Source organism: Cervus elaphus, chromosome 29 (genome assembly GCF_910594005.1).
Source record: "Cervus elaphus chromosome 29, mCerEla1.1, whole genome shotgun sequence".
Classification (NCBI taxonomy): domain Eukaryota; kingdom Metazoa; phylum Chordata; class Mammalia; order Artiodactyla; family Cervidae; genus Cervus; species Cervus elaphus.
In genome coordinates, this window is record NC_057843.1 from 35,360,008 (window position 1) to 35,372,100 (window position 12,093).

The 12,093-nt window shown below is 37.9% G+C and overlaps 1 protein-coding gene and 1 long non-coding RNA gene across 14 annotated transcripts in view; one reads left to right on the forward strand and one right to left on the reverse strand.

The window, feature by feature from the left end:
* The window catches only part of PTPRD (protein tyrosine phosphatase receptor type D), a 428,379-nt gene that overhangs the window by 391,012 nt on the left and 25,274 nt on the right, over positions 1–12,093 (forward strand). The gene's annotated exons all lie outside the window — the stretch shown is intronic.
* The window catches only part of LOC122686210, a 182,946-nt gene that overhangs the window by 96,440 nt on the left and 74,413 nt on the right, over positions 1–12,093 (reverse strand). The window contains exon 3 of the long non-coding RNA XR_006338655.1: positions 2,200–2,316. This is a non-coding gene — a long non-coding RNA (uncharacterized LOC122686210). The remainder of the gene's footprint in view (positions 1–2,199; positions 2,317–12,093) is intronic.

Below are 12,093 nucleotides of genomic sequence, written 5' to 3' on the forward strand. Positions count from 1 at the left end.
TTAAGTATCCCAGGTCTTCAAGGTTATGACAGATTGAAAAAAGGGGCAAGTGCATAACTGGGGAGTACCCTGAATGTGCTCGGCACCCAGGTGGTCAGTATGGCCAAGAGCAGCAGAAAATAGTAGAGGGAGGCCAAGAAAGAGAAGAGACTGTCAGAGAGAAGCTCATCCGGCTATGAAGTGAGGTCTGGAGCCGTGATGGTGGAGATCACTTCAGGCCACTGAAAACGGTTTTGCATGCTGTCTTGGCAGCCCTGCTTTGGTCTGCAGTGGCTGCCTTGTGTATGTGCTGCTCCCATCGGAGCTCGCGCTTGGCTGTGCCCGTGGCTGTAGTGAGCTTTTATAGTGGCCATATGCCTGGCAGGCTCCTCGTCTACAATTTCCTCGTTCCAGGCTCCAGCCAAGTACAGCAGATGCTATTGTTACCTCTTCTATTGAATAAAGTAGGAAGCAAAGAGAGAAAGAAATTTGTCAATATTGTTTTTCTGCTGGAACTGAAATAAAAACTGTGTGTGGTATATTGTCCAATAGCAGCCCATGTGTCAAATCCCCGTTTTGTGTAACACACTTACAGAAGATAAGAATCTGCCCTTATGTTTCTTAACATAATGTAAATGACCTTCCTCCTTCTACTGTAGATGTGTTACAATTATAGCCTTTCAGGCTCCTCAGCTTGGATCTGTGCAGTTGCTTGCATTTGCAAAGCCTTTGCCTCTGACCATGCCATCTGCTGGGATCACTCATGTTTCCTTAACACACTCATGGGGTTTGTTGTATGCCTGAAATCTAACTGTGCAAAACTCTGAAATCTTCCATATAAATAAACAAATGTTTAGCGAGTATTTTTAAACCTTTACTTGATAAGTAACATTAACAAGGTACATTTGCATTTCTAAAGTCAGTACAGCTGCTGAGAGAATTTCTTGTTGCAGAAACATGAAGTGACACCAAAATCAGAAGAGAATCCCCTTTGAAATAAAAGCTTGCATGGAGAAATGCTCTCTGTGCTGAAGACAAACCAAACGATAGTAAATTAAGCTAACAGAAAGGCTTTCGTTTGGAATAGGACATACGAGGTTGGGGGTGGGAGGATAGTCTTAAGACTCTATGTCACTGGATCCCCACCACATGCTATGCTATTAAACCTTTCTTTCAGCCTAAATATGAAACTGGTGGGCCTGCAAAGCTCCTGTTGATCTGTACAAGTATTGCTCTGCTCTCAGCAGCCTAGTTAGGTGTAATGTGAATTTCTCTCACAGAACAGGATAAGAAGAAACCCTCAAATGTAACCCATAATACAGGTTTGTTTTGCCAGTCTATGAAATAAGTAAGAAAGCAGACAAAAAGGGCATTTAATTTCTTCCAGAACTGCTACCTGATTTTTTGCCATTGTTTCTATTTTCTGATTTTTTTCCCCTCCTCTTGAATCCATGACTACCCCCAGATTTGTATGTAAGAGATGCAGGTTGGAGGGCCTTTTTCTATCTGTATTTTTTGACCTAACTGCTGTGGTGTCTGGCCATAAAGAGCAGCGCTAAGTGGTCAGAGCTCCTTCACTGCTGCTGAGGTAGGACTGTTACTGAGATTTGGCCTACATTCTACCGCCTACCTGAAAACATATTTGAAGATGCTAGGAATTTGAGTGCACTATCCATTAAGATAAGATTCAGGTTGGGTATTATAAGTGAATACAGAAAGTAAATATTCAAAAGATGCAACCTTAGTAGGTTACTATGCTAAGCCTCTAAATTTTATCCAGAGCCAGGGTTGTTAGATTGTAATGGACAAAGGTGGACCATGAATCATCTCAAAATATGAGGTAGGTTTCATATACATCCTGGAACCCCAGATGTCAACTCTTCCTAAAGTAATTCATACATAGCATCAAATTTAAAAGTGCAAAGTAATAAACGAAGGTCCTGGAGCTTAATGCTTTCTTGGTTAAGTGTGTGCTACTAAGAAAAACCAGAATTCTATGACTTTCACCACAAGTTCAGCTTTCAGGCTAAGAAATGGAAATGGTGTATGCAGAAAATTGAGATATTCTACTGCCCTGAAACTTTGAGATCTCATACAAGCTCTTACCTGAGTTTCTACTTCTCTAAGAAGGTGGAGAACAATCTAGTCATTTGCCAAAGACATCTTATCTACAAGGGAAAACTGCATAAAATTTGGTAGGTTAAATGCTTATTTACTCACGGTTATGATGAGAAGCAGGAGGAGGAGGAATTTTGTTCTTATGGAAGACACAGTAACAAATTTTATCTGACTGTCTTCAAATTTAGTCCCAACTTGGTTCACAGGTGATCAGTCATTCTAGAGAAAAACAAATATTGTATGATCTCTCTCATATGTCAAAAACAAAAACAAAACACCACAATTTCATAGATAACCAGAACAGATAGGTGGTTGCCAGAAGGGGTGGGGGTGGAAGTTGGAGAAGTGGATGAAGAGGGTCAAAAGGTTCAAAAAATAAATAAAAATGTTAAGCTTTGTCAGCTTACACCCAACTCCAATTCTAATCAATTGGGCAGAGAGCCTTGCTAAGTCTGGACCCTTGCTCACCACTTATGTTTGAAAAACCATAACCAATCATGTTGCAGACCACAAAAATCCTTTGTAACCTATGGTTAACATTTCATCCCTCCTTTGTGTGTCTGGAAATGATTGACCGGGCTTCAGACTATTTTCTCTGATGTACTGCAGCCTGAAATCCAATTGTTATCTTGGTTCAATTAAACTCAAACTTATTGGTTTGTAGGGCACAAGAGTAAAGCCCAAGCTTAGCAAAACCTTTTCAGAATTCAGTAAGAAACTCTGTGAATGCAGTCCAGTTACCAGAGCTATGTATGCATGCCTCTGTTGTTGTGTTTATATTTCCTAAAGGCTTAGGAATAAATACATTTTTAAAAAATCTGAGATGACAATTCTACATGGATGTCATATTAATAGTGAATCTTTGTGGCATATATAATGTACAAAGGTACAACAATTCCTAAGATGGTCATCGTGCCTTTTGCTGGAGTCTCTGCCTATGTTTCATAATCTTATCAAGGGGCATTTCTAGAATGGTCACTTAGCTCATATGTCCTTTTAAAGGTACATCACATCACAGTTTGGCTGTGACATTAAAAACTTAGGTACAGTCTTATCTATTAGAACTAGATTAATGGTTATAAGCAACATCTTTTTTTGTTGTTGTTATTTCTCTCCCTTAGGGATCCTACATTTGGAGGGGGGAGCTTTATATTAGGGGGATAAAAAAAGTGCTATTTTCCTACTCTGTTTTAGTTTGGACATTTCCAACATACCCAAGAGTAGAGAGAATGTGTAATGAACCCTCAAGCACCTATCACCCAGCTTCAGTTATCAACATTTCAGGCCGTGTTTATTAAATGGCAGTTCATTTTCGGTTTTTTTAAAGGAAACTCATTACATAACTGTCATTCAACATTTGAGGTTTTAATAACCTGAGCAGCCTTATCTCAGGCAAATGCTCAAATTCCATGAACAGATTTAATGTAAAGGGCACTCATTACTACTTTCTCAGCTTCATTTTAAGTACTTCTGGACTATATCTCATATACTAGTATAATCTGTTACTTATTCTGCTTTTCTAAGTCTAGAGTCATATGGCATCAAGTTTTAAAGTGATTCCAGGCTATTGAAAACCATGTCCCTCCATGGAAAACTTGTTCCCAAAACTATCGTTAGCAAATTTTAGCTTGCAGACAATTTTTTAAGAGTTTTTATTTTGAAATTAATTGTTTTTAAAGGTTCAGTCCATCCTAGGCCCTACCACTGATATTTAACATCTATGCTTCATACTCCCCTGACTAAAGCTGACTTCCTTGATCTATGAGAGTAGAGTTGAATTCAGCAATGATTAAATACCTTATTTAGAAAAAAGAAAACAGAAGAAAACTATAAATAGCAGTTTTATAAATCCAAATCTTGACCAGTTCCCAAACAATTATTGGCATATATAATCTGACAAATGATTTTCACACTCAATCTGGGTTCTATGAGAAGTCTGAACAGAGTCTACAGATACAGAATTATGATTTGAACATAAAAAAGCCAGTCACTCAGAAAATTCAAGAAATCTCATCAAGGTATGTGCACTCTGAACCCTGATTTATTACCAGATGTTATGTGGAAGATATTTTCAATAGTCAAATAAGAATGGGTTAAACTAAGTTAAACTGTTTTACAACAGAGTTTCTCAACACTATAAAATATAATTTCTATTGAGAATTTCCAAGAGGGGATTTCTGAAACCTATTTAAATATGGAACTCTTCCCCTTCCCCTTGGATTTTCTCAAAGTATTCTAGGAAATGCTATCCTAAGAGAGAATTTGCCTCAGTGATTAAATAGGACCATGGGCATTAAGAGTAATTGTCTAATAAATCAGTAAATAAAATGTAAGATAAATATAAGAAATATTTATTAAAACTAAACAATGCAAAGATTCAAGCTATTGAGTATGGAGATGAAACAATGTGTCATCTTCCTCAAACAGGTTATGATAACCTATGAGGAAGATGCCTAAAACAAAACAATCAAGTCCATTCATAAGAAACCTTGAGAGAGAGAGAGAGAGATATATATAGATATATCCAGTTAAGACTCAGTCATTTAGAGAAAGCTTCATTAAGGCAAGGAAGCCTAAGACATTATATATTCAATTATTAACTTTAAATGCATAATTATAGATTAGTTCATTAGTTTTTACATTTAGGACTAAGAACTTTGAGTATGGCATGGTTACTAGACCAACACTTTCACTTTCAAGAACTTTGTGACATACGGTTAGTACATTTAGTCTATTTAATATAGACAAAATTCAATAACTTTTCAACAACTTACATATTAGAATTCTTCTAGATTTTTTATAAATTATTTTCCATTTATTTATAGATATCTTACCAATGCCTATCTCAACTGTACTTTTAAGGGAACAATAGAATGTCTTCCCAAAGCGGTTAATTTAGCTTTCATAAAAACAACTCTTATTTTGTAATCAGATCTTATTAGTTTATTTAATATATACTTCAGTTATTTCACTAAAATAACTGACTGTTTGGAATAAACACCATGGCATCACAAAAGAACATAGATATCCTAGAGAACAGCCTCCTAGTCTTTGGCAGACCTGGTGCAGTGAGTGCTAGACTAGGGCTTTTTGGAGGAAAGGGAAATTTAGGTGGCTTGGTTGGTAAATGGAGATCAAATAAGAAAATGTATACAGATATCTATGTGCATATATTAATATGAATTAATTAGTAGTAAGCCATATTTGGCCACCTCATGCAAAGAGTTGACTCATTGGAGAAGACCCTGATGCTGGGAGGGATTGGGGGCAGGAGGAGAAGGGGATGACAGAGGATGAGATGGCTGGATGGTGTCGCCAACTCGATGGGCATGAGTTTGAGTAAACTCTGGGAGTTGGTGATGGACAGGGAGGCCTGGTGTGCTGCAGTCCATGGGGTTGCAAAGACTCGGACACAACTGAGCGACTGAACTGAACTGAACTGAACTGAACTGAACTGAAAGCCACATGTACATATTAAGGAACAAATGAGGGAACAAACAATAATCACTACTTATGATAAGGGAAATGTTTTGCATTTCTACCAAATTTGCAGATGATGCTAACGCTGCTGATCATGGGACTGCACTTTGAGAACCACTAGATTGGATCATCTTTAATGTCCCTTCCAAGTCTCAAATCTGACTCCATTGTATGTGACTTTTTTTCCCCCTCAGAGGATAGAAATATGGACATGAAATGGAATATTAGTTTCACAAATTCATAGTGTTAACCATGCAAGAATAGGAAGGTTGCATATCTACTCTGCCATTAGGCCAATTGATTTCAAATATTCAACTCTAGGTCCTCAATTCATAGGAAAAAGAAGTAAGGAAATTAACATTTATCAAGAATTAGTTAGAAGACATTTATAGGAGCCTTAAGGAATGCTTTTACATTTTACAGATGAGAATACTAAGGCTCAGGGAAGATAAATAACCAAATATCATATATCTACAGTTGGAAAAGCCATTTGCCAAACTGACTCCTCACAAAACAAACATATCACAACAGATTACTTTCCCTATCATGCTTATGTGAAAATAAAGAAGTTTTTTTTTTTTCTCAATTCAACCAATACTTTATGTTTAATTTAATCAGTAAAAAGTGAACCTTCAAGGGAAAAAAGAAATGGCTTTTCAAATGTGGTATTTACTTTCATGGGCAAAAACCTCAATTTCTTCCCCAGACCATACTGTCCAAGTCTAACAGCTGTGAGGTGAGAAATGGTGCCTAGGAGTTCACCATTGTGTCCCTCTTTCCTGGAGCTATGTCCACATGAAACAGACAGTAGGTATTCGATGGATAAGTGGACATTGAGTGAGAATGTCAGTATCCAAAGCAATTCCACTGGCAAAGTCACACAAGAATGTGAACTGATAGAATCTGTTACGTAGGTAAAAAATACTAAGAAAGCGTAGTGGCAGTATTTTTAAATGCCAAATGTTTTCCATTGTTACTGGGGGAGAGGCTGGAAGTAGGCTATGGGGTCAATCTTTGTGGGTACCCAGCCTCACAGGTTACTTTACATTCATCATGTAAAGCTTTGTAAATGTTGACTCTGGGGTTTGCACTCTAATTAGCATTATGTCTGGTGTTCATGGAAATGTATGCTGCATCCTGGAGAGTTCTCGGGTTAATCAGCATCCCGTTCCCAATATCTTCCTCCCTATATGAGGTAGATTAAGTCTGAAAAGAGAAGCACTTATTGCTTCCAGAAAGGGAATCACCATATAGTGTCCCTGGTGTTAAGAAAAAGTTCATTTCCCTTGAATGGGTTCCTTACTAAGGAGCAGTCTGCTCATCCCTCATCATCACATTCCCTCCATCTCCAGAACCAACAGACAGGAAATAAAACGAGCTATTGCTGTTCTCAAATGCAGTATATTTGCTGCTTATATGGTCTCTACTGAAACCAGCCCTTGCTTTTCCCCTCTTCAGGGGATTCCGGTCCACTAAGGAAGGCAGCTTGGGGTCCCCAAATTGGCCTAGATTTCATGAGCGAGGCTGCCGAGGCGTTTGATGGAATGAACATTGCCAAGCTGTTCGTGTACCTCTTGGGGAGCTGCTAAAATGGGGCATTGCCTTTGAACAGAATCTTCCAGAGGAAATAGCTCTGATTTCAACAAATTTGTATTCCTCTTCTGGTAAACTTAAAGGAAAGCAGCTTGTCCATAGCAGTGATTGGAGAGGAAGGAAAAGAGTTGGTTCCCAGAAATTCTCCCCTGCAGAAATAGGATTATCTCTACAGCGGCTTCCCTGGTGGCTCAGTGGTAAAGAATCTACCTGCCAATGCAGGAGATGCACAGATGCGGGTTGGGAAGGTCCCCTGGAGTAGGGAATGGCAACCCACTGCAGTGTTCTTGCCTGGAAAACCCCATGGACAGAGGAGCCTGGTGGGCTATACTGCAGTCCATGGGGTCACCAAGAGTTGGATGTGACTTACTGACTGAACGACAACAAAAGTGATCTCACAGCACGTTTGATTCCTCAGGATGGGTGCTGATTATGGCAGGCTTCTTAGTTCTTTGTAGAGAGTCTGGTAGATAGATATCCCTGAGCTAATCCTTCAGTACAAAAATGCCCTGTCAGTTACTCAAATGTAGTAATTTATAAGTTTCTTTAATAAAAGGATAAATTTTCAGATGCTGCCACTCATCATCCCTATATTTGAATGCTGGTGAATATTTCTATATAATTATATTTAATACTGTAAACTGTAAATGCTGTAATTTCCTTTGACCTATGTTGCAGTTAGAGATATTACTTGATCAGTGCTCTCAATGATTCATTTTACGTGCACGTATTTAGTTAATTGGTTATTTTTTTTCCTGCCTGTGTTTATATGTAATATACACTATAAGGGAAAAAGAAATCAGTCTGCTCACAGCTGAGTCTAGTAAAAGAGCAATTAGGTTCTATCAGAACAAACAGCTGTCAATAATGAGTTCTGAATTAAAATTACTAGCAAAGAAAGGAATCTAGACATCTGCAGGAAATGTGAAAATATTTTTATAACCAAATAGCTGATATCTGGACAGGGGTATCACTGAGTTTTCCCAGCTGTACCTGCAGTGTTTTTTGAAATATTCCCAGACTGAAAGAACACTGAAATTCACTGCAAAAACTAAGCTGCATATTTTTTAAATGTTGGCTGCCTTTGAACAGTGTGTATTTTGATTTCATGTAATCAGCATGAACACTTTCTATTTCAAACTATTTTGCTGTGCCCCCAGTCATAAAAAGAAGCTTAAATATAGTTCTCTTTGTATTGTGTCTTTCCAATCAGGGTTCTATTGCTTGGATATTTTTCTGTCTGTGTTTGGAAGAAATACTTTTGGGTCTTATTACATGTTATCTGATTTGTTCTTTTTTTCCTAAGAAAACTTGCAAGGTGGGCTTCTGGCATCTGAGTTTTATTACAAGATAATTTCATACATTTGCAGGTATCTGGAGATAGTAAAGTATTTTGCCTTTAAAAAAAAAGTAAGCTGTACATTTTTGAAAGCAGATGTACATTTTTGAAAGCAGACTTTGTGTTCCCCGCTTTGCATTGAAGTTTTAAGTCAGTTAGGTTTAAAAAAAAAAAAACTATAAGAATGAGAGTTCAAGATTTTTTTTTAAATGTATGTATATGAACACACATATATATATATACTCATACACAGATAATTAGTAGCAGTATATTTGATACATCTTTTGGCCCTCGTTTACTTATAAAAAATATTGGAAGGGGAGTACCTGTAGACATTGTTACACAAGGTATGGCCCATGAACCAGCCCATCAGCATCACTTTGGAGCTTGTTGGAAATGGACAATCTTGAGTTCTACTCCACACTTACTGAATTAGAATCTCTGGGGGCAAAGCCCAGGAATATATGTTTTAATACTGCCAAGATTACCTGGATAGACATATAATGCCTAAATGCCTAGTGATACATCACATGGTGGTGGAGATATTAATACACAGAAGAGGGATCTCTCTGAATTTATTGAATTCATGAATATTACCGTTCTTCTCTTTGGAGTCACTGTCTTGTGCCTGCTTTCCATTTTCTACTGTCACCCTGAACAAGAGGCAAACCTCTCCTTTCTACTCCCATCCTCAAACACAACCATTATGGCATTCTAAATACACTTAATACTGGTTTTCATTAATTAATTGGTTTTCATGTGTGAATACTATACTTACTGAAAGTATTTCATCCATCCATCTCAAACAGAGATGCCATCAATATAACTAGTTAGTACATAGTCAGGTACATGAAGATCTATCTTGACAATGCTTGAAAGCCTCTTAATTCCTTTCTCTTTGGGTAGTTGAATAGCATGGGAGAGCTTATGTTTCATTAATAAAGGACAGTTATAGGCACAACATAGGCCCTTTTAGGACCAAAATTGTTGTGGCCTAAATTAATGGAATCATGGGCCTTAGGTCTATCCAGGGAGCTCAAAGGAAAATTATAACCTTGTTTTCAATAAAATCCCATTGGTGGAAGCATGAGTTTGGGAAGAAGATAAAGACCCAAGTCTGCTCTGCTAGTAACAGCCACATTTCAGTTTCAGTTCTGTTGCTCACTCATGTCCAACTCTCCGCGACCCCATGGACTGCGGCACAACAGGCTTCCCTGTCCATCACCAACTCCCAGAGCTTGCTCAAGCTCACGTCCATTGAGTTGGTGATGCCATCCAACCATCTCATTGTCTGTCACCCCTTCTCCTCCTGCCTTCAGTCTTTCCCAGCATCAAATCTTTTCCAGTGAGTCAGTTATTTGCATCTAGTGGCCAAAGTATTGAAGCTTCTGCTTCAGCATCAATCCTTCAATGAATATTCAGAACTGATTTCCTTTAGGATTGGCTGGTTTGATTTCCTTGCTGTTGAAGGGACCCTCAAGAGTCTTCCCCAACACCACAGTTCAAAAGCACCAATTCTTCAGCACTCAGCTTTAAGAGAATTGAACAACTCTCACATCCGTACATGACTACTGGAAAAACCATAGCTTTAACCATAGGAACCTTTGTCAGCAAAGTAATGTCTCTGCTTTTTAATATGCTGTCTAGGTTGGTCATAGCTTTTCTTCCAAACAGCTGCATTACTTGGTCAAATTCCTAACCCAGCCTGGGTCTTCAGTTTCCTCTTTCAAAAATCTAAGTAGGTAGAGGAATTAGAGGAGGCAGTGAGCAGTACTGATGCGTTAATTCAGAGTTTAAGAAGATCAGGCCCTGGGAACAGCAATGCAAAGGCCTGCTGGGGTTCGGTGGAGTGATACTGATAGAAATAAGTGAAGCAGACCCTGGCAGCAGGTAAACTGTATTGAGATTGTGATTCTCACTGCCTTGCAAAAGCTTGTTTGAATCAAACAAAAGACTAAATAAAACATAGCTATCAGTCTGTGACCTCTGATTAGAGCCTTGAAAACCACTGGATCATTTATGTTTGTATGAAGATAATTGCATTTTAAAATAGAAAAACACCAAAACAAAATTCCCTAAATCTTGCCCTTGTGGGAAAACACAGACACACTTGGCAAAACAATTGAAATAAAATTGCTAAAGTTTCAATAATTTTCAAATACTTTTCAGTAGCTCTTCTATTGCTACTGAATTGTAGCATGTAGCCTGTATAGTTTTATCTGGCAGGCCTGGTTAATGACTACATCCACTCAAGATGTGGATAATTTTGTGTCATTTTAAGCAAAATTTAGAATATGGATTGACCTGATATGGTCATTTACAAAGAAAATTTCAGTGAAAATGATATAGTTCCTCATAATTCCATAGCATCATCCAATTGACCTCATTCAGATTCAAGTCAGCTACCAGTAAGGGCCAGCTGAGTCTGTTTTATCTCTGCCCAACAGCCTCCTCTATCCATTTGTAAAATAAAACCTGCCATGGCATATTCAGGTGTTCTTTATATAAGTATATTAGCCTTCTACTTTATCTTGAGCATCACATTTTAAGAATAATAAGGTATGTGTTCGGCAGATAATGTTGGGACAGAGCCAAGATTATACAGAAAAGTCTGTATTTTTTGTTTCAGTCAATATGTTGGGGGGTGGGGGAGTAGTCATATTAGGCCCATGTGGATTTTGGTTTTTACAGGCTTAATTCACTTTAAGAAATCCCCCTTCACCCATCTAGAGAAATTAAATGCCCTGAGGAAATATGATGGGTACTGACCTCTCAATATGCTGGACTAGGATCCTTGTCAGATCAGTTGCTCTCTGCTTAGTCTCTAAGCATTCTTTTATCTATGCTGTCTTCTTTCTGGAATCCACTCTATAAAGGCCAGCACCTGATGGCAGGATCAAGTCCAGGCTGCAAAGGTCCAGTATCACCCTGTCGTCTCCTGAGAATCCGTGTCTGGGCAGTAATCCCAAGCTAGAGTGAATGAGATTCCACCTTCTCTCTCTACTTCTTTGAGTCCTCAACTGTTTACTGATCTTTCATATTTTTATAATGGTTAACTTTTTCAATCTATTACATTATATATTTTTTAATTCCATTATTACTGATTATTAATATATTGTCCTTGCTTAAAAATAAATCGTACACTTCAACTAAAGTGAAAATCTTCCTTACCACCTTTATCACCAATTCCATGCTTCATTAAGAGGTTACTATTGGTATAATTTGTGTATCTTTGCAGATCAGGTTCCATGCATCAGTATGTATGCATATAAAATATGCTTAATTGTATTGTGTGGACTTGTAAAAAAAAATATATTATCATGATGTGTATATTGCTCTGTAACATATTTAGTTTTTTTTGTTGTTGTTTTTTCTGGTCATTGCATGGATTTACTTCATTTTCTAAGCTGCTGCATAGTATTCTCAGTATTTATATGTCATAGTTTATTTAACCATTTCCTAGCTACAGTACTTTGCTATCTCGAACAATGCTGCAGCAAAGATCCCTTTCTAACATTCTCTGTACATTGTGGTTTAGTCGAAGTCATGTCTGACTCTTTGTGACCCCATGGACTGTAGCCTGC